Raw genomic sequence first — 26,647 nt, 5'->3', positions numbered from 1 at the left:
AATGCTTGAGTTTCCCATAGACTTACATTGGGCTCGTTGCTCGGGTCGAGCACCCGAGTATTCCAATGTGCTCGACCCGAGCATCGAGCACCCGAGCATTTTAGTGCTCGCCCATCACTATTTACTATCACATATTGAAGACAAACATACCCAAGCAATAATATTATCATTAGATGCAGAAAAAGCAGTTGATCGCATTAATTGGGATTATGCTTTCGCCACATTAGACAAATTGGGTTTTAAAGGCCCTATTTTACAAGCTATTCTTGCTCTTTACTGTAATCCTTCACCAAAAGTTGTAGTTAACAATATACCATCATATTATTTCCATATTTCTAATGGCACAAGACAGGGATGCCCTCTTTCACCTATTCTTTTTACACTTATAATTGAGCTTTTAGCGGAAACCATTGGATTAAAGAATTTAATTAAAGGTAAAATCTACTAATGCAAGACAATACAAACTAGGCCTATCCGCAGACGATATAATATTATCCCTAACGCCGCCCTGATTTCATTAAGGGAATTAACTAAAATATTAAAATATTTTTCCAAAATTCTATAAAATTTATCCATAAAATCTAAAATGTTCAGGTTTTTATTGAACCAGAACTAAAAATATTATTAAAAGAGAAACCCTTTATTCTTGGGAATCCAATAAAATCTCATACCTTGGTATTAATCTTACAAAACCTTTCTGCCACATCTTAGAGGTGAACCTAAATTTCTTGTATAAAGATCTCCACAATAGTATTTCCTACATAGAAAAAATTGATTCTACTAGACTTGGTAAACTGATAATATTTTTCTTTCTACTCCACTGTTTATTCCAGATACTTGGATGAATAAGCTTCAAAAGCAGCTCATGTCTTTCATATGGTGGTAAAGATCGTAGGATTGCAAAAAAGACCTTATGGAAACATAAACTTAAAGAGGAATGAGTGTTCCTAATATACTGGCTTACCATCTTACTAAACTGGTTCTTCAAAGTAGAAATTGTCTTTTAGAATCCCAACAGAACCTTAGTTGGACAGATCTAGAAAGATCATTTAATAACGGGATTCATTTTAAGTCAACTATCCTATCACATCTTTTAGACTTTTCTTTGGCAAATCCACTAGATCCAATAACAAAATCTTCGATTCTAGCCTGGACATTTCTGCACAATGCTTCCTGCCAAAAATCCTCAGTATTACCACTTGATATAATCCCCATTTCTTTTATAAATGTGGCTATTCCAAACTTCGACTTCAAGCTATAGGAAAGGATAGGCTTCACTAACTTAGGCAACGTATTAGGAAATAATAATTTAGACTCCTTTATACTTTTCAACAACTTAAAAAAAGAGTTTAATATCCCAGATATAGAATTTTATTCATATATAGAACTACAAAAATATCTAAGAAACAATCTTAACTTTCCTATAGGACTTCACCATATAATATTAAATTTGATCAAGAACCCTGCTATTAAAACAATATGGAATAATAGATATCTCTACAATATATTGAAGATATCTTCTTCTGTAAACATAATTATACTATAAGTTGGGAAAACGACTTTGGATCCCAATTCTCTCTAGACAACTGGAAAAAAGCTTTAAAATTTACTTATTCACATAATATAAACGCAAATCTACACGAAACCCACCTCAAAACAATAATGAGATGATATTTCACCCCGGCTAAATTACATAAACTCTGTAAAGCAGCCATAGAGTGTCCGGGAACCTTCCCCCACACTTTTCTTAGCCAGGGCTGCTTGTCTGCAGGGTTGGACGGGCCCACCGGAAAACCGGAGACTCCTCTGGTGGGCCCTGGCTTCTCCTTCAGGAGAGTTCATAGTGCCGAGGTGAGGCCATGATGATGATAGAGGCTACCATCTGCTTAGTTTTCTGTTACTTGGAATGCAAGCACAAGTATGCAGCCAGCCACCCACCCACCCACCCACTTACCCACAGGCCGCAATACTAAACTGCCAGATTTCTGGCCAGCTGCTTGCAATTGAAATATGGTCTTTTAGGCTCGTGGAGGCAGAAGCTTTTCACAACCTCATGCCTCGTGTCCATACTCAGTCCCCAGCCGTCACTATTTCTCCCTGTGTTGTCTCCGTCTTCTATAAGCGCGGGTCCCTGAACATTACTGCTGGTACTTTTCTGTGGGAATTTTCTTGCCTCCTACCAGCCTGGAATATTTCCAGTAAACTATGGTACGACGCCATGGTATTAGCACTGCCCCCTGTATCAGTAGCGAAGCCATCCCCAATTTCCTTCTCAGGAATTTTATTTGGTAGACTGAGTGGCTGCCCAAATACATTAGTTTTTCACAAAGGAGCTGAAGATTGAGTGGCAGTAGGTGCAAGTTTCTCCAGCCTGTCAGATATTAGAGTGTGAACGGCAGCACATTGGATCAGTGGTAAGCACTGAAGCCTTGCAGTGCTGGCATCCTGGGTTCAAATCCCAGCAAGGACAACATCTGCAAGGATTTTGTATGTTCTCCCCGTGTTTGCGTGGGTTTCCACCTCAGTAAAAAAGCAGCCATAGAGTGTCCGGGAACCTTCCCACACACTTTTCTTAGCCAGGACTGCTTCTTGGCAGGGTTGGGTGGTCCCACCAGAGAATCCTCTGGTGTGCCTTGTCTTCTACCTCAGGAGAGTTCATGATAGCGCTAACTTTGCAGCTGCCATGGGGCTCTTGAGCGGGGGAGAAAGGTTAGCCCTCAGAATCAAATCCTCTGGTGGGCACAATGTTTTTCAATCTGAAACAGCTTCTCAGTGGAGTTGTATTTCACCACAGCCATATTCTTTAGCTCGGTGAAAGGCCTGGCATAGAGGGAAACCGTATCTACCCCGGCTGTCATTTCTCTGTCACCAGGCTCCGCCCATTGTCACACACGACCATGCCTGGCTGTATGTTCAGCGATGAGAGCCACAGATCCGGCTGCTGTGTTACAGCTTTCAACAACTCTGCAGCACTGGGCAGTTTGTCACCTAAGCATTACTATTCTTAAAAGGCCAGCAGTCGGCCCTCGCTATTGTTAGAGAGCCATCAGCTGGCTATGCTTTGTTGTTCCCATTATTACTGACTGGGTCTCCTATACTGTTATTGCGCATGCAGTGACTGCAAGGGCTGCCAAAAATTCGGACGCAACCCAATACCCCTTTGAAGAGACATAGAGGAGGGTCTCAGTAAAAAAAAAGTTCCCATTATAAAGGAGTGGGTCTCCTATAGTGGTAATGCCCATGCTGTGACTGAAAGGGCTGCCAACATTTCGGAAATACACCGCTAACAATTTAAAGACACATAGAGCAGGGCCACAGTAACGAGTACGACATGTTCCCATTAGAAAGGAGAGGGTCTGCTATACAGTTATAGGGTATGCAGTGAGTCCAACGGCTGACCAATTTTAGGAAAAACCCCACTAAGAATTTAAAGACACACAGAGCAGGGCCACAATAAAAAGGTACGACATGTTCCCATTAGAAAGGAGAGGTTGTGCTATCCAGTTATAGGGTATGCAGTGAGTCCAACGGCTGACCAAATTTAGGAAAAACCCCACTAACAATTTAAAGACATATAGAGCAGGGCCACAGTAATGACAAATTCCCATTAGAAAGGAGAGAGTCTGCTATACAGTTATAGGGTATGCAGTGAGTCCAAGGGCTGACCAAATTTAGGAAAAACACCACTAAGAATTTAAAGACACATAGAGCAGGGCCACAGTAGCAAGTACGACATGTTCCCATTAGAAAGGAGAGGGTCTGCTATACAGTTATAGGGTATACAGTGAGTCCAACGGCTGACCAAATTTAGGAAAAACCCCACTAAGATTTTAAAAACACATAGAGCAGGGTCACAGTAACAAGTACGACATGTTCCCATTAGAAAGGAGAGGGTCTGCTATACAGTTATAGGGTATGCAGTGAGTCCAACGACTGACCAAATTTAGGAAACACCCCACTAAGAATTTAAAGACACATAGAGCAGGGCCACAGTAACAAGTACGACGTGTTCCCATTAGAAAGCAGAGAGTCTGCTATACAGTTATAGGGTATGCAGTGAGTCCAACGACTGACCAAATTTAGGAAACACCCCACTAAGAATTTAAAGACACATAGAGCAGGGCCACAGTAACAAGTACGACATGTTCCCATTAGAAAGGAGAGGGTCTGCTATACAGTTATAGGGTATACAGTGAGTCCAACGGCTGACCAAATTTAGGAAAAACCCCTCTAAGAATTTAAAGACACATAGAGCAAGGCCACAGTAACAAGTACGACATGTTCCCATTAGAAAGGAGAGGGTCTGCTATACAGTTATACGGTATGCAGTGAGTCCAACGGCTGACCAAATTTAAGAAAAACTCCACTAAGAATTTAAAGACACATAGAGCAGGGCCACAGTAGCGACATGTTCCCATTAGAAAGGAGAGGGTCTCCCATAATGATGGCCTATGCAGTGAATTCAAGGGCTGCCAAAAATTGGGAGGCACTCCAATGCCCCTTGGAAGAGACTTAGAGGGCCTCATAAAAAAATGTTCCCATTAGAAAGGAGCGGGCCTCCTATACTTGTAATGCCCATGCACTAAGTGTATGGGCTGACAAACATTTATATGAACATACTGTATAAAAAATTTTTTTTACGGGCATCATAAACACCCTTTAAAAAATTATGTGGGTGTTGCATCACGGACCACGGTCACCCTGGTGATATGGTGGTGGAGGATGAGGAGAAGGAGGAGGACAAGAGCAAATAGCCAAAATCAGGAAGGGTATACCCATGTGTGGGTGTGAAGAGGTGCATGGGAATACACCTCCCAAAAAAAGACACTGGATTTGAGTTTATGTTACGCTGCTATCATTTGGTGGTGTTGAGAAGTCTGGCCCAATCCAGCCCTTGTTCATTTTTATAAGAGTCAGCCTGTCAGCATTTTCAGTTGACAGGCGGATGTGCTTATCAGTTATGATTCCAGAGGCACAAAAAACAGGCTCTGATAAAACGCTGGCGGCGGGGCAGGCCAGGACCTCCAAGGCGTAGAGAGTCAGTTCATTCCACGTATCCAGCTTGGATACCCAATTATTATAAGTCACAGAGGAATCACGGAGGACGTTGGTACGGTCGGCAAGGTACTCCCTTCAGCATCTTCCCAAACTTTGCACTCCTTGTGAGAGTACCCCGCGCCTCAGGGCCTGTCCGATGGGAGGGTCTGAGAAAACTCTCCCAGAACTTTTACAGTGTTCCCCTGCCTCTGCTGGATTGAAGTTGTCTCTTTCGCCTGTACTCCTTGGTTGTCCAACGAAGTGTGCCCTCTGCCGCCAGCGTTTTCTGATGGGAATTTTTTTAATAGTTCCGCAACAAGGGCCTTCTGGTATTGCCCCATTTTTGTAGACCTGTCCGCCTCAGGAATAAGAGATATAAAGTTCTTCTTGTAGCGTGGGTCTAGAAGTGTCAGGAACCAGTAATGACTGTAACCCAAAATTTTGAGAACGCAAGGGTCATGGGAAAGGCAGCGTAACAAACTCAGGCAAGACTTCCGTGTCCTCACCAAGAGGATGACTGACCAAGCTCTGCTCCTCTCTGTCCTGTGGCCATCCACGCTAAACAGACGGTATGCCAGTTGTGCATGTAGTACCGTCTATAGCACATGAAACTAGCTCCTGTTCTTCTTCCTCCTCCTCCTCATTGTCACCCAGTCCACGTTGGCATGAGATGAGGCTGGGCTGTGTGTAATCACCCTGTATGGTTCCTTGGTCCATCTCATTGTGCTCCACCTGCAATGCATCCTCTTTGATTGTGAGCAGAGAGCATTTCAGAAGACAGAGAAGCGGGATGGTGACGCAAATGATGGCGTCATCATCACTCACCATCTTGGTGGAGTCCTCAAAGTTTTGGAGGATGGTACAGATTTCTGACATCCATGTCCACTCCTGAGATCTTATGTGTGGAGTCTGATCTGAATACCGATAGCCTTGTTGATGCTGGTAGTCAACAACTGCCCTCTTCTGCTCACAAATCCTTCCCAACATCTGTAGTGTAGAGTTCCAACACGTGGGGACATCACACACCAGTCGGTGAGCCGGAAGCTGCAAACGCTGCTAAAGCATGGCAAGGGCGGCGGAAGCTGTTGCTGACTTTCTAAAATGGGCACACAGGCAGCATACTTTGACAAGCAGATCTGGCAGCTCCAGGTAGCTTTTGAGAAACTGATGAACCACGAGGTTAAGCACATGGGCCAGGCATGAAACATGTGTGAGTTCGCCTCGCCTCAGAGCCGCCATCAGGTTCCGGCCATTGTCACACACGACCATGCCTGGCTGTAGGTTCAGCTATGTCAGCCACAGATCTGCCTGCTCTTTCAGAACTGTCCACAACTCTTCAGCATTGTGCGGTTTGTGACCTAAGCATATTAGCTTCAGCACAGCCTGATGCCGCTTGGCCAAGGCAGTGCTGCAGTGCTTCCAGCTTCTGACTGATGTGGTCATTTCGGAGATGGAGGCTGCAGAGGAGGAAGAGGCTGAGGAGGATGAGGTGCTGGAGCTGTAGACTTTGGGGGCAACCCTGATTGACTTAGGGCCCGCAATCCTCAGCATTGGGAGGATATGCTCCATCCCAAGGTCCAACTGGGTCCCGGCTTCCAGTATGTTAACCCAGTGTGCCGTCAGCGAGATGTACCGTCCCTGCCCACAAGCACTTGTCCACGTGTCCGTGGTTAGGTGGACTTTCCCGATAACTGCATTGTTGAGGGCACGGCTAATGTTGTGGGACACGTGCTTGTGTAATGCGGGGACGGCACACCGGAAGAAATAGTGGCAGCTGAGGACCGAGTACCGAGGGACGGCCACCGCCATCAGGTTGCGGAAAGCTTGCTCTCCACGAGCCTAAAATGCAACATTTCGAGCGCAAGCAGTCGCAGAATGTGGGAATTTAGTAGTGTGGCCTGTGGGGCGTTGGCTGCGTATTTGCGCTTGCATTCCAAGGACTGGGGTATGGACAAATGAACACTGCGCTGGGACAAGGACATGCTTGCTGATGGTGATAGTTGAGAGTGTGCAACGACAGGTGCAGGGCAGGAGGCATCTTCGCATGCACCATGGACAGGGGATTGGCTTGCACACACAACATCGGAAGTAGCAGTGATGTCACCCGCAGACACTGTTTCTGGAGCCTGGGGTTTGGCCCACAAAGTCGGGTGCTTTGCTGCCATGTGACTAATCATGCTGGTGGTGGTCAGGCTGGTAGTTTTGCTACCCCTGGTGATGCTGGCCTGGCAGGTGGTGCAAATGGCCTTTTTGGGTTATCGGCAGAGTCTTTAAAAAACAACCAGACTCGGGAAGACCTAACAGTTGTACTGGCAACGTCCGTCGTGTTGGTGTTACGGGGAACGATTGCCTGCCTTCTTTCTGCGGCCACCACACTGCTTCTTCCTGCCTGTTGGGGTGCTCTGCTTCCCTCCCCCTGTGTGCTGCTGTCCTCGCTCTGCATGTCCTCCTGCCAGGTTGGGTCAGTTACTATATCATCCACAACCTCGTCTTCCACTTCCGGACCTTGGTCCTCCTCCTTACTTTCTGGCAATTGTCTCATCATCGTCCACCTCTTGTGACACTTTCCCACCGTCGCCTTCGTATGACCATGGCTGCTCAAATATTTGGGCATCACTACACGCGATCTCCTCTTGCCCTGCTTCAAGTGGCCCAGGCGAGAGGCCTGAATCTATAAATGGAAAAGTGAACAGCTCTTAAGAGTGTCCAAATGTGGGATCAGTTGTCTCTGTGCACTCGACATGGTGGGAAGAAGGAGGATCCGGGTGATGAATATGCGGTCCAGACTCATGGCTACTGAGACTTGACCGTGTAGAAGACAGGGTGGTGGTGGCTAAGTGACTGGAAGCATTATCTGCTATCCAACCAATAACCTTTTCACACTGCTCTGTGTTCAATAGTGGTGTTCTGCGGTCCCCTATTAATTGGGACAGGAAGGTCGAGCGAGAAGATGTGGGTGTTTGTTGTCGCACAATTTCAGCTTGCCCACGGCCTCGGCCTCTGCATGCACCATCAAAATCACGTCCAGTTCCCAAGGCTACATGCCTTGCCTATTTTAAATGGAGGACAATATCTTTCACGCTCACTACAAATGGCTGAATTTGGAGCGAACTTATATGTGATCCGTTTGACGGACACACTGAAACAAAATTTTAATGGAGGCCAGAAATGGCAATATTTTCAGCCCAATTATATGTGATCCGTGTGACGGACAAACCACAGTTTTAAATAGCAGGCCTGTAGGTAACTATTTTTAACAGCAAACCGGTGTCAATAACTTCACTGACACAATGAAACAAAATTTCAATGGAGGCCAGAAATGGCAATATTTTCAGCGCAATTATTTGTCATCCGTGTGACGGACAAACCACAGTTTTCAATAGCTGGTCTGTAGGTAGCTATTTTTAACAGCAAACCGGTGTCAATAACTTCACTGACACACTGAAACAAAAATTTTAATAGAAGCCAGAAATGGCAATATTTTCAGCACAATTATATGTGATCCGTGTGATGGACAAACCACAGTTTTAAATAGCTGGCCTGTAAGTAACTATTTTTAACAGAGCCGACCTCGTGTCAATAACTTCACTGACACAATGAAACAAAATTTAAATGGAGGCCAGAAATGGCAATATTTTCGGCACAATTATATATGATCCGTGTGGAGCTGAAAAACGGTGTTCTCTGGATTGCTTTTAAGCAAATAATCAGAATTTAGATTAAAAAAAAAATATTCCTGGCACCTGATACCTGTGCCTATTTCTACAAATATCTGTAAAAGCACCAGAAGACAGAACTGGAATGGACCCTCTTGATATGTGCACTGCAGTCTGCTATATACCCTGCCTGCCTAGCACTGATATCTCTGCAGCTAGATTAGTCCTCAGAAGGACTGTTAGTTGAGATAGATATGTGTCTCTAATATAGTCTGTACACCTACACTAACTAGAAACAAGCAAATCTCTCCTTGACGCAGCAGCAGCTCTCCCTACACTGTCTGATTCCGGAGTGACTGTGACGGGCATGGCGGCGCCAGGTCTGATATAGGCCTGATGACGCTGTGCGGCCAGCCAATCACTGTAATGCTACAACCAACATGGCTGCGGCATTACAGTGTGTGGCGGACAATCAATGCATGTTGATTGGCGCTCTGGAGAGCGCCAAACATGCAGGGAGGGGACCCGAGCTCCCGCCAAGCAACCCTGGAAATACTTGCCGAGCTCCGAGCATCTTGAGCAGTGAGATGCTCGGGCACCTTTTCACATCCACACATGGGTATACGCTTCCTGATTTTGGTTATTTGCTCTTGTCCTCCTCCTTCTCCTCATCCTGATCCTCCACCACCATATCACCAGGGTGACCGTGGTCCGTGATCCAACACCCACATAATTTTTTTAAAGAGTGTTTATGATGCTGTAGTATAAACATGAAAAATGGCTATTTTGTATTTCAAATCCATATTGAAAAAAATAGGAACCAGACATGTCAGCATTTGTAGGTATCTTGCCTCAGTAGACTAGGGGTCATTAGTCCAGACACTGAAACAGGTTGAGTTTGCTAACAGTCTGAGGTTTAATCTTTATTACTGAAGGGAATTAGCCTTTGTATACATCATGAGAGATTCAAGGTAGAACTAGACACAGACAATTGCACAATATTGTAAATAAGACTACAGGCATATGCCTTAGGCTATGTGCCCACGATGCAGAAATGCTGCATATTTTTTCCGCTTCTTCCTGGCAGGAAAAATGCATGCGGATTTTACATGCGTTTTTCCCGCCAGGTAGAAGCGTTTGTCAAGCGTTTTTGCATGCATTTCTGCATGCGGTTTATCAAGCGCTTTCCAAGCGATTTTAGCATCACTTGGAAAAGTGCTTGACAACTTGTTCACACTATATAAATCCATGCAACCGGCATGGATTTATATAGTGTGACCAAGTTAGTTAAAAAAAAAGAATAAGAATGGAAAAAAATAAAGATTATACTTACCTTCCGATGTCCTCCCGGTGCTTTCTCCGCTCCGTCTGGTGTCTTGGGCGGCTCGCGGTGGTGTGAAGGACCTGCGGTGACGTCATTGAGTCATGTGACAGGTCACATGACTCAATGACGTCATGGCAGGTCCTTCACAACACCGTGACCCATACAGCAGACCAGAGGGAGGGGAGAAAACACCGGGAGGACATCAGAAGGTAAGTATAATCTTTATTTTTTATTTTAAACTCTTTTTTTTTACAGGTTCTATGGTATCCAGGTCTGGAAGAGAGTCTCCTCTTCTCCAGACCTGGGTACCATCCGCACATTGAACCGTGTGATATCCGCATGTGCAGATGCAGTGGTGCGGATGTTACGCGGTCCAATGCAAGTCAATGGCGGCGATTACGCTGCGTGTCCGCAAAATTAATGGACATGCTGCGTATTTTTCTGCAATGATAATCCGCAGCGGAAATTTCCGCAGCATGTGCACAGCACATGTGTATTATCATTGGGGACCATGGGGCACGTATTACCAAGCATTTTTTAAGCGTTTTCGCTGTGGAAATTCTGCGGCAAAAACTCTTGAAAAACGCATAGTGGGCACGCAGCCTCAAGATGGAGAATCTTATTGTAGTACCAAAAATATAAGTGGCTATCTGAAACCTATTATGATGTATCCAACGTTTAATTAATATTCTGATTATATATTCTGTGTTAAGGTATACTTTATCAGTGAATGTATCTCACTGATACATAGCTTCTTAACACAATATACTGTCTGGGAAGAAAACCTTGTTCTGATTTATAACCCGGTGTAGGATTTACTCTTATCATATGTAAACATTATGACAGAAGTGATGGTGTGAACAGGTCTTGTCCTGCATTGCTGATCTCTGATCGCTGCCACTGTCACAGGATTGAAATGTTTTATACAAAGCAATAGGAGGCGCAGCTAAATATAAGAGGGGTGCTACAGGCAGCCTGTGTAATGCATATAGTATAAAGAGGGAGAGAAAGCCACAGGTACAAAAAGCCGGGCACACCCAGATACTTGTACTGCAAAAATATAAAATTTTATTAAACACGGATTTGACAAAGACCAATAAATCACACAAAAAAACATTTAAAAATGAGGAGAACCCATGCAAGGGTATAGTGTCCCAAACATGCACATACAGACCCGTTGAAGCTCCGGAAGGGAGCGAATCGGCCGTTGTCCTCTCTCTCACTCCCCTGCACCCTCAGGAACCTCCGTCCGATGCCGCAAGCTAATATGTACTGTGAGTACAAATAAAGGACATCTTTGAAACCATCGGTGAGTGCTACCTTTATTTTGGCTTTTGCAAGTTTTGACTATTTACTTGGACATGCACCACCGTATATCCAGGAGTTTCACCACATCAAAGGGAAAGTATATTTAAAGCAGAGGTGGTGCCATATATCTTCTCTAACATTACGTATATATATATATATATATATATATATATATATATATATATATATATACTACTGACCATTAAGTAAATCATTAATAGCCCAATGTGCAAATATTCATGATTATAAAATGCAATAGTATATGACTATAAACTGCAGGATGTCAGGATGATAAGGTGACTCTAGCAAGCATCCCTAACTTTGACTCCTCAATAATACTTATGCATATTGCATTTTATCCATATCTTATATACTATTGCATTTTATAGTCATATACTATTGCATTTTATAATCATGAATATTTGCACATTGGGCTATTAATGATTTACTTCATGGTCACCCACAAGCCTAAAAGGCCACATTTCAAGTGCAAGCAAGCAGTCCAGAAATCTAGCAGTTTAGTATTGCGGCCTGTGGGTGGGTGGCTGGCTGCATACTTGCGCTTGCATTACAAATAACAGAAAGCTAAGGAGATGGATGGCCTCATCATCATCACAACCTGCAAGGTTTGCACTATGAACTATCCTGATAGAGAAGCCAGGGCCCACCGGAGGAGTCTCTGGTGGGCCTGTCCAACCCTGTCGAGAAGCAGCCCTGGCTAAGAAAAGTGTGTGGGAAGGTTCCCGGACACTTTATGGCAGCTTTGTTACTGTGGCCTGACTCTAGTGAGATGTACCATCCCTGGCCACATAAAGCAGTCCACAGTTTATGCCTGCACGAGCCTAAAAGTCCGAATTTCAAATGCAAGCAATCAGTCTAGAAATCTGGCAGTATAGTATTGCAGCCTGTGGGTGATGGTTGCAAGTCTGCAACGACAGGTGCAGGGCGGGAGGCATCTTCGTATGCGCCAAGGATCACTTCTGATGAGCACAGTTTTAGGCACTGACTTTGGAGTCAGAGATGCTTTCAGGGGTCTTCCCCATACTGTTCCATGTCTTTTCAGCACTGTATGCATGTGTCTGATCATGTCTCATACACCACATGGCCAGATAATATAGTAAAATGTTAAAATGTAATTTACCTGTGAATGTACTTTTCATCTTTTAAAGCAATGCAAAAGTGAAAAAACGCATCTGAACAGCCAATTGTGAACATAGCCCAAGGTGTGGAGGAGTATTTTTGTTTTTGGTTACTTATTTTACCTTAGATATGTCATTACCCTGGAAAGCATGTTCCTTAACATATTTCCCAGGAAAATCCATTTTGGTTTCGTTTTTCTATGTTTTATTGGGAGTCCGTAAAAGTGGAGTAATACCTCTGACAACATTGTTGACAGCAGTGACCTGGGAGTCAGAAATGCTTCCGGGGGTCTTCCCGATGCTGTTGCCATGTCATTTGAGCACTGTTCCTATTGATTTGGGCAATTTCTAGGCCCCCTGCAGATGTCCGGAAGGGGAGGAGGGCGACAGAAAAATGCTTGAGTTTCCTATAGACTTACATTGGGCTCGTTGCTTGGACTGAGCACTCGAGTATTCCAAATTGCTCGACCTGAACATCGAGCACCCGAGCGTTTCAGTGCTCGCTCATCACTACTAAGCACCTTATATTATTTTCATGCACTCACTATTGTTGTTCATTTACTGCAAGAGTAGTTACTTACTATGCTTTTATCTTGGGTCTTTTAAAGTATTAAAAATGAACATTTTATTTATGGTAAAGCTAATTTGTCCAATTACTTTTGAGACACTGAAATGAGGAGACTTCATAGAAAAATGTTTGCAATTCCTAAACGTTTCACAGGATATTTTTGTTCAACTGTTTTAATAAAAACCTGAAAGTCTCCACTTCAATTACATCTCACTTGTTTTATTTTAAGTCCAAATTAGCGGCCTGCAGAGCTGAAATCACAAAGATTCAATCACTGTCCAAATAATTCTGGACCTAACTGTATTCATATATTTACACTTAATGCACAAATATTACATCTCTGGCCCCCAAAACAAAACTCAAAATGTTCTCCTGTCCCTTTTCCCAACTCCCAATCCCAAAATAGACGAGGACATTGGGAGTTGCCCATCCTCCCTCTTTTGTAGACTTCTGGAGATAAAGCGTCTTCAGCCTCGGCTCTTTACTTCTCCTACAAACAAAATGGTGGGAAAATGAAACACTTTTTTTAATCAGTTATTTTTTATTACTGGTTTTGTTTTTTTTAAAGGGAAATTACAATAAAATGTCCCCAATCCCTTCTCCCAATCCATAATGCTGGGGTAAGATTATCTCTAGAGACCCCTGTACAGGAATATTAGGGCTCCAGCGACATCTATTATACAGAGAATAGCGCTGTCTCCATAGCTCTGTACACAAGGACATAGAGATCAGACCAGCTCCTCATATTCAGCTTCTATTCTACTCAAACCCTCTTTATAAGAACAAGATCAGAGTCTCATTATACCGAGCAGAGAAGCTCCAGGGACAAAGACCCCGTCTGCTCCTAACACGCTGGGGGCCCGGAATATCCAGCCACGGGGCCCCGATTCTCTCATTTGTGGCCCCAGCGTTTCTTGTAGAATAAATCCCTTTCTCATCCAGTCCTGTAGTAACGACTTTATTAGGTTTTGTAGGAGGGTTCGTCTGACTCCATCTTATGTCATCAATATCTGTGCGAGAAACAAGAGACGTCCGAGCGCAGATTTACCGAGTGTCCAGCGTCAGTTCTTCTACAGTGAGAGCCGCGGTGTCTCCGACCGAACCTGGGGGGTATACAGCTGTATACATCGTACACACACAGCTCCGTACACACACGGCTCCGCTCCATACACTCTGATGAAGAACCGCGGTGTCTCCGAGCGAACCTGGGAGTATACAGCTGTATACAGTGTACACATACGGCTCCGCTCCATACTCTCTGATGAAGAACCCTGGTGTCTCCAACCGAAAGTGGGAGGTATACAGCTGTATACAGTGTACACACACGGCTCCGCTCCATACACTCTGATGAAGAACCGCGGTGTCTCCAACCGAACGTGAGGGGTATACAGCTGTATACAGTGTATACACGCGGCTCTGCTACATTCACACCTCGAACACGCGCGGCTCCGCTCCGTACACCTCGTACACACGCGGCTCCACTCCGAACACCTCATACACATGTAGCACCCTGAGGATTCGGCTGCTACAGGGGTATTGCACCTCATGCCAGAGGTGTGATATTCCACTCCCGGGTAAGGATGGAGTGTGGAACTGAGCTTAGTAGGCTGCATGCACTACATACATCCCATTTCCGGGGGACAGAACAATGGTACTCCCACTAGGTATATGTGCAGGTACGACAGTGTCTGTCCCTGGCTGGAGTGGGAGGGGGGTGGAACATCCCAGTAGTGTAGGGGCAGATAGGGGGAGCAGTCTGGGTAAGGCTAGGAGCTCATTGGGTGCTGGTCACCTGAGCTCACACATAGAGGGAGTATATAAGGTGGGCACCATCTTAGAACAGGGTCTTTTGTAGAGGGTCAGTCAGTCCTGAGAGAGGTCCAGGAGAGCCTGCAGAGAGAAGAGAGAGAGGAGAAGAGAAGGACCCAGAGGGGAAGAAGAAGGAACCCCAAGAACCCAGAACCAGACCAGAAGGGTGAAGGGTTGGCACAAGGGTACCGGATCCCAAGCTGGCAGAGGCAAAGCACACCTTAGCCAGAGACCGGAGGTCGTGGGCAGGATCTGCCACGACCCTCACCAAGTCCACAAGGAAGGCACACCAGGTATAGGGTCAGGGAACCCCGAAGAGGTGCACCCACCAAGAGGCCCGAGGGAGCCGGACATAAGTGGACCCCTGGTGAGAACGGCCAGTAGAAAGGAAAGTCAGAAAGGGAGCTCAGGACCACGCTCCAGAATTGCTTGGGGGTTGGCCGAGTCCAGGACCTGGTGGACGCAGCACGGCTCGGGCGGTCACTCAAGGCCAGAGTGACCAACAGAACAGCAGTAAGTAAAAACCCTGAACTGCACAGCCCGACTCTGAGTCTTCTTACCATCCACACTGCACCTCCACTACCACCATCCTCTACACCTGACCCCCTGAGGCTATACCCCTCCCGTTGGGGGTTATACTACCACAGCTGCACACATACCACCAGCCTCAGCGGACCCTGCTGCAGCGGCGGCCTTTTGACCGCAAATCAACGGGTGGCGTAGTCGACACTAAGAACACTAACAACATCTGTAAAGACTGCCACACACTGAGTTTGACACCCTGGGCACGGACCGGGTCGCCGCCACTCGGAGACTACAACCCCCATCTGATCCGGCTCCGGGTATTCCCCAAACAGCACTGGCCCAGGGGGCGCGTCACACACGCGTGGCTCCACTCCGAACACCTTGTACACGCACGGCTCCGTACGCCTCGCACGCGCGCGGCTCGCTCCGTACGCCTCGTACGCGCGCGGCTCCGCTCCGTATGCCTCGTACACGCGCGGCTCCACTCCGTACGGCTAAAACACGCGCGGCTCCGCTCCGTACACCTCGTACACGCGCGGCTCCGCTCCGTACACCTCGTACACGCGCGGCTCCGCTCCGTACACCTCGTACACGCGCGGCTCCGCTCCGTACACCTCGTACACGCGCGGCTCTGCTCCGTACAGCTCGTACACGCGCGGCTCCGCTCCGTACGCCTCGTAGACACGCGGCTCCGCTCCGTACGCCTCGTACACGCGCGGCTCCGCTCCGTACGCCTCGTACACGCGCGGCTCCGCTCCGTACGCCTCGTACACGCGCGGCTCCGCTCCGTACGCCTCGTACACGCGCGGCTCCGCTCCGTACGCCTCGTACACGCGCGGCTCCGCTCCGTACGCCTCGTACACACATGGCTCCGCTCCGTACACCTCGTACACGCGCGGCTCCGCTCCGTACGCCTCGTACACGCGCGGCTCCGCTCCGTACGCCTCGTACACGCGCGGCTCCGCTCCGTACGCCTCGTACACGCGCGGCTCCGCTCCGTACGCCTCGTACACGCGCGGCTCCGCTCCGTACGCCTCGTACACGCGCGGCTCCGCTCCGTACGCCTCGTACACGCGCGGCTCCGCTCCGTACGCCTCGTACACGCGCGGCTCCGCTCCGTACGCCTCGTACACGCGCGGCTCCGCTCCGTACACCTCGTACACGCGCGGCTCCGTTCCGTACACCTCGTACACGCGCGGCTCCGCTCCGTACACCTCGTACACGCGCGGCTCCGCTCCGTACACCTCGTACACACATGGCTCCGCTCCGTACACCTCGTACACACGCGGCTCCGCTCCGTACACCTCGTACACACGCGGCTCCGCTCCGTACACACGCGGCTCTGCTCCGTACACCTCGTACACACGCGGCTCCGCTCCGTACACCTCGTACACACACGACTCTGCTACATCCACACTGTAAACCCCTCCTGACCCCACACATAAACTTCAGCTCATCCAGCACCATGACAACCAGCACAGCAGAGTCCTGCATCCACAGAGTCCTGCATCATGTGACCCCTGACTCCTCCCCTCCTGTGACCTCATCACAGGTCCTGTGCGCACACAGCAGCCATATATGTGGTGGCGGCTCTGCAGGTGGGGTAAACGCTAGAATGTATGGGCTCCTTCCAGGTATGACGTCATTTCCGGGGGGCGTGTCCTGGCTGTGCATTACAGGCGTGTTCTAGTTTAGCAGCAGACGCTATAGCCTCATGCAGAGGGACTGCGAGACGAGCTGCTGGTGAAGCTGCAGGAGGAGGTCAGTGCTGCGGGCTTGTGGGGGCTCTGGGTGGGATGCACGCTTGGGGGTTCTGTGGGGGCTGGTGGTGGCTTTGTGGGGATGCTCTGGGGGCATTCTGCGGGCTTGGGGGGGGGGATGCTGTGAGTTTGTGGGGGCATGATGTGGGCCTGGGGGATGCTGCGGGTTTGTGGGGGCTCTGGGTGGGATGCACGCTTGGGGGCTGGTGGTGGCTATGTAGGGGATCCTGCGGGCTCCGGGGACATGCTGCGGGCTCTAGTGCTCTGTGGGGACGCTCTGGGGGCATGCAGCAGGCTTGTGGTGGCTCTGGGTGGATGCTGCGAGTTTGTGGGGGCTCTGGGTGGATGCTGCAGGTTTGTGGGGGCTCTGGGCTTGTGGTGGCTCTGGGGGGGAATGCTGTGGGTTTGTGGGGTCTCTGGGTGGGATGTATGCTTGGGGGCTTGTGGGGGGCTCTGGGGGCATGCTGTGGGCTCTGGGTGGATGCTGCGGGGTGTGTGGGGGCTCTGGGGGGGGGGGGCATGCTGCGGGGTGTGTGGGGGCTCTGGGGGGGGGCATGCTGCGGGGTGTGTGGGGGCTCTGGGGGGGGCATGCTGCGGGGCTGGTGGTGGCTATGTGGGGGATGCTGCGGGCTCTGGGGACATGCTGCAGGCTCTGGGTGGATGCTCTGGGGTCATCCTGTGGGCTCTGGGTGGATGCTGCGTGTTTGTGGGGGCTCTGGGTAGTATGCACGCTTGAGGGCTCTGTTGGGGCTGGTGGTGGCTATGTGGGGGATGCTGCGGGCTCTGGGGGGATGCTCTGTGGGCATGCTGCGGGTTTGTGTGGGCTCTGGGGGGGTGCATGCTGTGGGTTTGTGTGGGCTCTGGGGGGATGCGGGCTCTGGGGGATGCTGTGGGTTTGTGGGGGCATGCTATGGGGCTCTGGGAGGTTTGTGGGGGCTCTGGGTTTATGGGGGCATGCTAGGGGCTCTGGGGAAGGGGGGTGGGATGATGGTGCACGCCTGTGGGGGCTCTGGGGAAGGGGGGTGGGATGATGGTGCACGCCTGTGGGGGCTCTGGGGAAGGGGGGCGGGATGATGGTGCACGCCTGTGGGGGCTCTGGGGAAGGGGGGCGGGATGATGGTGCACGCCTGTGGGAGCTCTGGGGAAGGGGGGCGGGATGATGGTGCACGCCTACGGGGGCTCTGGGGAAGGGGGGCGGGATGATGGTGCACGCCTGCGGGGGCTCTGGGGAAGGGGGGCGGGATGATGGTGCACGCCTGCGGGGGCTCTGGGGAAGGGGGGCGGGATGATGGTGCACGCCTGCGGGGGCTCTGGGGAAGGGGGGCGGGATGATGGTGCACGCCTGCGGGGGCTCTGGGGAAGGGGGGCGGGATGATGGTGCACGCCTGCGGGGGCTCTGGGGAAGGGGGGCGGGATGATGGTGCACGCCTGCGGGGGCTCTGGGGAAGGGGGGCGGGATGATGGTGCACGCCTGCGGGGGCTCTGGGGAAGGGGGGCGGGATGATGGTGCACGCCTGCGGGGGCTCTGGGGAAGGGGGGCGGGATGATGGTGCACGCCTGTGGGGGATGGTGCACGCTTTTGGGGCCTCTGGAGGGGGGGATAATGTTTGTAGAGGGCAGTCTGCTGGGATTTGGGGTGGTGGGTTTATGTTTCATTGGGGGACACAAAAAAAACATGAGTGTATGTTGCTGACACTATGCAAAAAAAACTTAGCTCTTCCCCAGAAGGTTGCATCATCAACTGGCATGAAGCTAATCCGTTTTAGCTTAGTGTCAGTAGGAGGCAGACATGAGTCTGGACCCAGGCCAATCTCTACCCTAGGGTGTTTTCACATTGCGTTCTGTGTCGCCGTCGGGGCATACGTCTACTGTGTCAGAGTCCGCCTCCTCTAGGCGTACACTCCCGAAAAAAGTGCATGTTCTCTCTGCCATCACTATTGCAGTCTATGGGCCCCGTCACCGCATACGTCAGACCACGTTTTGCTGGGGATTTCGGACATATACCCCGACTGGGGCACAGAACGCAATGTGTATGTACCCGTAGGATTTTTTTTTTTTTTTATAATAATGATTCCCCTTTTTGTTTCAGATACTGTTTGTGAGGGCGACAGTGGAATTGTTTCACTACTGTATCCTCTGTGGTCTACGAGGCAGGACCCTAACACAACAAGAGTGTTTGGGATTCCCTGGCAGACTGTCCTTGGCACTAATCTTCTGCCCTCTCACCCCCCCAGATCCAGAAGGATCAGGTTATCTCATGCTCCGCTTCATCATCGGTCTGCGAAGAAGGATTCTGGTTCTTCACTATAGATATAGCCTACCAGGCAGTGAGGGTGCTCGACTCGCCACCTCCACGTTTTCCAGAGGCTCCTGCGGCACCTCTTTTAAAAAATCCAGACTTCAATCTAGCCTTTCTCCGGTGGCCGGGCCACACCCCTAGCAGCCTAAACAATCATGCACGCCGGCTCTCCAGCGCTTTCTGCCCTCCACCTATCAGTGCACACTTTGCATTCTGGTGCGCAAGATCCCTGCACGTGTTTTTCCTGTTACTGCCTCTTTCGCCTCCTTCTACTCGGCGCCATCTTTCTGTCGCCAGTTTATAACACTGCCTCAGCTCACTTGAACTCTGCTGCCTCATTGCCTGGTTATGCCGGATCACCGCCACCTTCAGCCTCTCAAGGTCTTCAGGATGCAGTGTCTGAGTAACCTCTGCCACCGGGGGCAGCTCTTTATCCACAGCCTAGCTCCCCTCTAGCATCTGTTTCTTTCTCTTCTCTCTATACCTAACCCCAGGGAGTCTCATTTTGCATGTTTCTCCTGTAACAAAAGGTTTCCTTCAGGTCAGACCTGGTCCCTCTGCCAGGACTGCAGTCCGCCCACAATGTCACCTCCCCAGGAGCTCCTCACTGCCTATACAAGGGTGTGTACCCCCTCTGCAGCCTCATATTCAGCCCTGGCAGGCGGCAACATCACCATTCACATGGCCTCATAGCTGAAATCATGGAACGTGGATTCAGCTTCCAAAAAGTCCACCAGCCTCACCTTCCAGGGCTCCCGCCTTTTCGAAGAGCTAGATAAGATGATCTCTAATGCCATGGGGGGTAAGAGTGTTTTGTTTCCGCAACAGAGGGCCAAATGCCCTCCTCCCAAGAGACGCACAGTCCAGTTTTTTTTTCGTCCTTTTGGAAATTTTCAGTGTAGAACAGCAGCCAAAAGGACAACTCTCCGGCCCGCCAGGAAAAGAGACCTTCCTTTAGGCTAGCCCCCTCCTGGCATCAACGAACTCGCCAGCGCCGGTACGGATCTAGCCGATTCTCTTCGGTATGACGCGGTGTTCCCACCTCTGATGTTTCTGAGGGTGGATGGGCGTCTCCTTTGGTTCTGGGATGAGTGGCTCTCAGTAGTCAACAATGCTTGGGTCTGAGATGTTGTCGACTACAGCCACAAAATAGAATTTTCCACGCTGCCTTGTATTCGAGACCAATTTCCCCAAAGACCCCCTTCCCTTATTCCTGGGTTTTTTAACGCTATTGATTTGCTATCCAAAGCAGGCATCATGATCTCAGTTCCAGGACGCTGAAACATCAGATACCAGAGGCAGGCTGAGGGGTCGGGGCAAAGCCAAAGACCTTACCCACAATCCTCCCATAAATGACCTTTTATAAAATTAGAATTATTTCTATACATAATGTAAAAATGTTATTTCTACAATTAACCATTACCACAGAAATCTCAAACGTTTATTTGTTTCTTTTAAACTTGTTCTGAATGTAAATAAAACATTTCTGATTAAGCTTCCACATTGTATTTTAGCCTTTCATTTTGCTGATAGGGCAGGAAAAGCCCATGATGCATCTGTGTAAACCATGTAAAAGGTACTATAATAACATGGCTTAGACAGGTAACCCACTTTTGAAACAATGAAGTTAACTTGTACATGCTGCATAGATGAAAACCTGGTTTTCCCCATATAAAGTACGACCACCACCTCTATGTCCTAGAATGCTGTATATAAGTCCCCAAGCCGATCTGCATAACATAGAAAAAAAACACCTTATATTAGACTCGCCTACAGGGTGGGTCCCGTCCAATGGGTTTCCCTAGTGTTAATCCGGCGCCTCCTCTTCCTGAGATTGCCGTCCTTCTTTCTTCAAGTGTCTTACATCGCGCTCCTGCGTAGGCGCACTTCTCTCTGCCTTTTCTCCACACAGAGCAGAGAAGTGTGCCTGTGCAGGAGCGTGATGGCAGAGGCTGCGTGGCTGATGTTGGATGTGTAGTCCACATGAAGCAGAGAAGGATGATTGTGTCGGATGAAGACCAGCGACATCCATAGGACTGGATGTTACTAGATTGTGACGGCTGTGCCCTAGACCACACATGAGGACGGTACTAGATGGTGCCTGCCGTGCCTCAGACCACTGTGAGGACGGTACTAGAGTGCCTGCTGTGCCCTTGACCACACGTGAGGACGGTACTAGAGAGTGCCTGCTGTGCCGCCGACCACATGCTGCAGATAGCAGAGCAAAAAGGCAGTTATCTATAATATAACCGGAGATGTGCGTCTGTTTGAAATACACTGCTCAAAAAAATAAAGGGAGCACTCAAATAACACATCCTAGATCTGAATGAATGAAATATTCTCATTGAATACTTTGTTCTGTACAAAGTTGAATGTGCTGACAACAAAATCACACAAAAAATCATCAATGGAAATCAAATTTATTAACCAATGGAGGCCAGGATTTGGAGTCACCCCCAAAATTAAAGTGGAAAAACACACTACAGGCTGATCCAACTTTGATGTAATGTCCTTAAAACAAATCAAAATGAGGCTCAGTATTGTGTGTGGCCTCCACGTGCCTGTATGACCTTCCTACAATGCCTGGGCATGCTCCTGATGAGGTTGCGGATGGTCTCCTGTGGGATCTCCTCCCAGACCTCGACTACTGCATCTGCCAACTCCTGGACAGTCTGTGGTGCAACGTGACATTGGAGGATGGAGCGAGACATGATGTCTCAGATGTGCTCAATCGGATTCAGGTCTGGGGAACGGGCGGGCCAGTCCATAGCTTCAATGCCTTCATCTTGCAGGAACTGCTGACACACTCCAGCCTCATGAGGTCTGGCATTGTCCTGCATTAGGAGGAACCCAGGGCCAACCGCACCAGCATATGGTCTCACAAGGGGTCTGAGGATGTCATCTCAGTACCTAATGGCAGTCAGGCTACCTCTGGCGAGCACATGGAGGGCTGTGCGGCCCTCCAAAATAATGCCACCCCACACCATTGCTAAACCGATCATGCTGAAGGATGTTGCAGGTAGCAGATCACTCTCCACGGTGTCTCCAGACTGTGTCACGTCTGTCACATGTGCTCAGTGTGAACCTGCTTTCGTCTGTGAAGAGCACAGGGTGCCAGTGGCGACTTTGCCAATCCGGTGTTCTGTGGCAAATGCCAAACGTCTTGCACGGTGTTGGACTGTGAGCACAGCCCCCATCTGTGGATGTCGGGACCTTATACCACCTTCATGGAGTTGGTTTCTAACCGTTTGTGCAGACACATGCACATTTGTGGCCTGCTGGAGGTCATTTTGCAGGGCTCTGGCAGTGCGCCTCCTGTTCCTCCTAAAACAAAGGCGGAGGTAGCGGTTCTGCTGCTGGGTTGTGGCCCTCCTACGGCCCCCTCCACGTCTCCTAGTGTGTACTGGCCTGTCTCCTGGTATCACCTCCAGCCTCTGGACACTACGCTGACAGACATGGCAAACCTTCTTGCCACAGCTCGCATTGATGTGCTATCCTGGATGAGCTGCACTACTTGAGCAACTTTTGTGGGCTGTAGAGTCCGTCTCATGCTACCACGAGTGTGAAAGCGCAACCAACATTCAAAAGTGACCGAAACATCAGCCAGAAAGCATTGGTACTGAGATGTGGTCTGTGGTCCCCACCTGCAGAACCACTCCTTTATTGAGTGTGTCTTGATAATTGCCAATAATTTCCATCTATTGTCTATTCCATTTGCACAACGGCATGTGAAATTGATTGTCAATCAGTGTTGCTTCAAGTGGATAGTTTGATTTCACAGAAGTTTGATTTATTTGGAGTTCTATTCTGTTGTTTAAGTGTTCCCTTTATTTTTTTGAGCAATGTAGTTTAGAGCATATCTGCTATGTTATAGAGGCCTCATCCACACTAAAATACTTTCTTCTGTTACTAACGTCATACACTGGGGGACATCTCAGGGTGCCAAGGGAGGGTGGTTCACTGCGATTGAAGGGGGGTTGGTGATACCAGACAAATTGTTAGTGAAGGTGCAAGAGGTGAGGAAGAAATGGAAGAGGTGATGGGGGCGAGCAACAGTCAGAACATGAAGAGGATAATCACCCCCTCTCTGTTCGTGTTTGGTGGGAGGGGACAGAGGAAACAAGCTTCAGAATTACCCAGCCACCAACACAGCATGGGCTTGAACCTCTTGGAAGAGCCCAACATATGAGTGCCTTCTTGCTGCACTATCTGCAACATGATCCCCGTATAGTTATGATTCTAAATAATGCTGACTACTGGCTTGTAATTCTGTTCGATCCATATTATAAGAGTAAATTTTGCCACATGCTTCCCGCCCTGAAAAAGGACCCTCGAATATTGGAGTATCGAGACACGTTTTTACACAACCTTAAGAGAGGTTTTTCCCAAGACAGCAATGAGGCACACAGAATGCATTGCAGCTCTACACTTCCAACCTGGCACGTCAATTTATCAACGCAAAAATATTAGTCGCAGCAGTAGTGTAAGTGGCAGAAGCAATTTCTGTGAGTCCTTTCACACATTTTTTAGACCAGCTCATGCACCAGCACAACAGAGTACAAGTCTGACACATGAACAACTGGAGAGGATGGTGCACTCCTGATTGAGTCTCCATCTGCTGGGTTGGCTGTAGTGGAAGAGGTTTTGGTCTCTATTATAATAACTTTAATATATAAATATAATTATAAAAACTTTAGTGAAATTAATTTTTTGGTGCAGATATTGATCTCCACACAGGGGTACACAAACATGTTAAACTTAAAATTGATTTTCAATAAACAACCATCAGCCAACCCATCAAACGCATCTGCTGCTTCTTCCTCCTCTTTTGTTACCATGCCAAGTATTGTCAAGCAGGTCTCCGACTGCAGAACCTCCGGTTCTTTACCCACTTCAGTCAGGCTGAGTGAAAGCCCATCACCTGTAATGGAAGAGGACATGCCTGCTGTTTTTGACCGATCTCCGAGAAAGAGCACACCACAACCTTATCCATTGTAACATCTCCGTCTGCATCTCACTCACGGTCCAGCTGTTTGTCCGGTCCACCGTACTCTGCCCTCTCTCAGCGCTGCAGCCAGCAAAAGATTGTTTCCTCCTACACATGACAAAGCTAAGAGACTGAACTCCACCATCTCCAATCTGTTGGCCACGGAAATGGTGGTGTCAGGCAGGGCCGGCTTCAGCACCCGGGGCCCTGAGCAGGCAAGGGGGCCCACTTGCCGTCGCGCACCCCTGCTCGCTATGGGACTCGTGAGTGGTGCGGTGCCGGTGTCAGCGCCCCCCCCGCTTGCTCAGGGCTCCAGCACCCGGCACAATACTTACCTCTCCCCGTGCCTCCGCAGCAGCTCCTGTCTCTTCCGCGGCTGCTGCACTGTGACGTCTCAGGTCAGAGGGCGCGGTGACGTCTTAACACTGCGCTGTCTCCTGAGCCGTCACAGCGCAGAGCGGGAAGATGCCAGCAACGCTGGAGTCCGGAGCAGCGGCAGCAGTTGAGAAGTAAGGTGAGTATTGGATTTTTTTTTATTATTATTGTATGGGGGCATAGTGCATTAAATGGTGGAGTGGGGGTGTGTGACATCGTGCATGGGGCATTATAAGCGAGGGGGGGTGTGACATCCTGCATGGGGCATTATATGGTGGGGGGGACAAGGGACATCCTGCATGGGGCATTATAAGGGAGGGGGGATGTGACATCCTGCATGAGGCATTATAAGGGAGGGGGGTGTGACAACCTGCATGGGGCCTTATAAGGGAGGGGGGAAGTGACATCCTGCATGGGGCATTATATGGGGGGGAAGTGACATCCTGCATGGGGCATTATGTGGGGGAACAGCCTGCATGAGGCATTATGTGGGGGTACAGCATGCATGGAGCATTATGTGGGGGCACAGCCTGCATGGAGCGTTATATGGGGGCCAGTATTCTGTATGGAGCATTATATGGGGGCCAGTATCCTGTAGGAGCGATTCGCCAGTTTCTGAGCTATTGTAGAATTTACAATATATAATTTCTCTGCGGTATCTGTGCATCATGAATCGTGGTACGTGTTAAAGGGGCCCACTGACACTCTTTCGCCCAGGGCCCAAAAAAACCTGGAGCCGGCGCTGGTGTCAGGCCCTAATTTTTTGAAATGTGAACACTCCTGGTTGGGTCTTCATTTGCTGGATTCACTGTAGTAGGTGTTGGTCCCCATTATACTAGTTCTATATCTAGTGAAATTAATTCTTTGGTACAGATATTGTCACAGGAGTACACATGATATAATCAAAATTGGTTTTCTTTGTACTGTGGTATATAAAGCAGGCTACATTTCATCTTTTAATTATTTGGTGATGATATTGTTCTCCAGACAAGGGTACCCATTAGTGTTGAGCGAGCACTAAATGTGCTCAACTTAGTGATTCAGCGGTTTCTCAAAAATTACCCAGATCTGTCAGAGCTGCTCATGAAAACGCCGCACGTGTGCCCATTTTAGAAAGTCAGCTACAGCTTTCGCCACCCTGGCAGTGCTTCAGCAGTGTTTGCAGCTTCCAACTCACCGACTGGTGTGCGATGTGACCATACGTTGGAAATCAACATTGCAGATGTTGGGAAGGATTTGTGAGCAGCAGAGGGCAGTTGTTGAGTGCCAGCTTCAACATACTCGTTGGAATTCAGGTCAGCCTCCACACATAACAGCTGATGAGTGAGGATGGATGTTTGACATCTGTGTTGTCTCCAAAACTTTGAGGATTCCACCAAGATGGTGAGGGCGATGACGCCATAATTAGCATCATCATCCCGCTTCTCTGTCTACTGAAACGCTCGCAGCTCACAAAGACAAGGCCTTGCAGGCAGAGCAAGGAACTATACAGGGTGATGCTACACAGCCCAGCCTCATCTTATCTCAAGTCGGATTGGGTGATAATGAGGAAGAGGAGAACATGGACAGTCGTCCTCTTAGTGAGGACAGGGAAGTCTTGGCTTTCTTGGAAGTCTGTGGGAAAGCTGTATGAGTTTCGCTTAATGATAACCTTCAGTGGCTTTGCTTATGCATGCTATTTCTGAAAACGCATTTTAGATCAGGCCATTGCCCAACTCTGTAGTCATGAAATTCAAGGCGCAAAGAAACATCTTTGTGTGTTGAAGCACCACCAAGAAGTGTGAGCTGATGTTGGACGGGCTGTCATTGATTATGGAAGAAGCTGCATTAAAGGACTTTCCTGGGAGAAATGACAGCCGG

General features: G+C 48.8%; 1 long non-coding RNA gene and 1 pseudogene across 1 annotated transcript; both read left to right on the top strand.

Moving 5' to 3' along the window:
- The window catches only part of LOC141171890 (uncharacterized), an 853,981-nt pseudogene that overhangs the window by 309,922 nt on the left and 517,412 nt on the right, over positions 1 to 26,647 (top strand).
- LOC141172927 (uncharacterized) lies at positions 16,928 to 20,924 on the top strand. Its single transcript, XR_012252549.1, has 2 exons — positions 16,928 to 17,127; positions 19,216 to 20,924. It is a non-coding gene; the product is annotated as an uncharacterized lncRNA (long non-coding RNA).

The sequence above is a fragment of the Phyllobates terribilis genome, unplaced genomic scaffold, assembly GCF_046119375.1.
Source record: "Phyllobates terribilis strain yellow unplaced genomic scaffold, ASM4611937v1 Scaffold_12__6_contigs__length_324123572, whole genome shotgun sequence".
Classification (NCBI taxonomy): domain Eukaryota; kingdom Metazoa; phylum Chordata; class Amphibia; order Anura; family Dendrobatidae; genus Phyllobates; species Phyllobates terribilis.
This window is presented reverse-complemented; position numbering and strand designations above follow the sequence as displayed.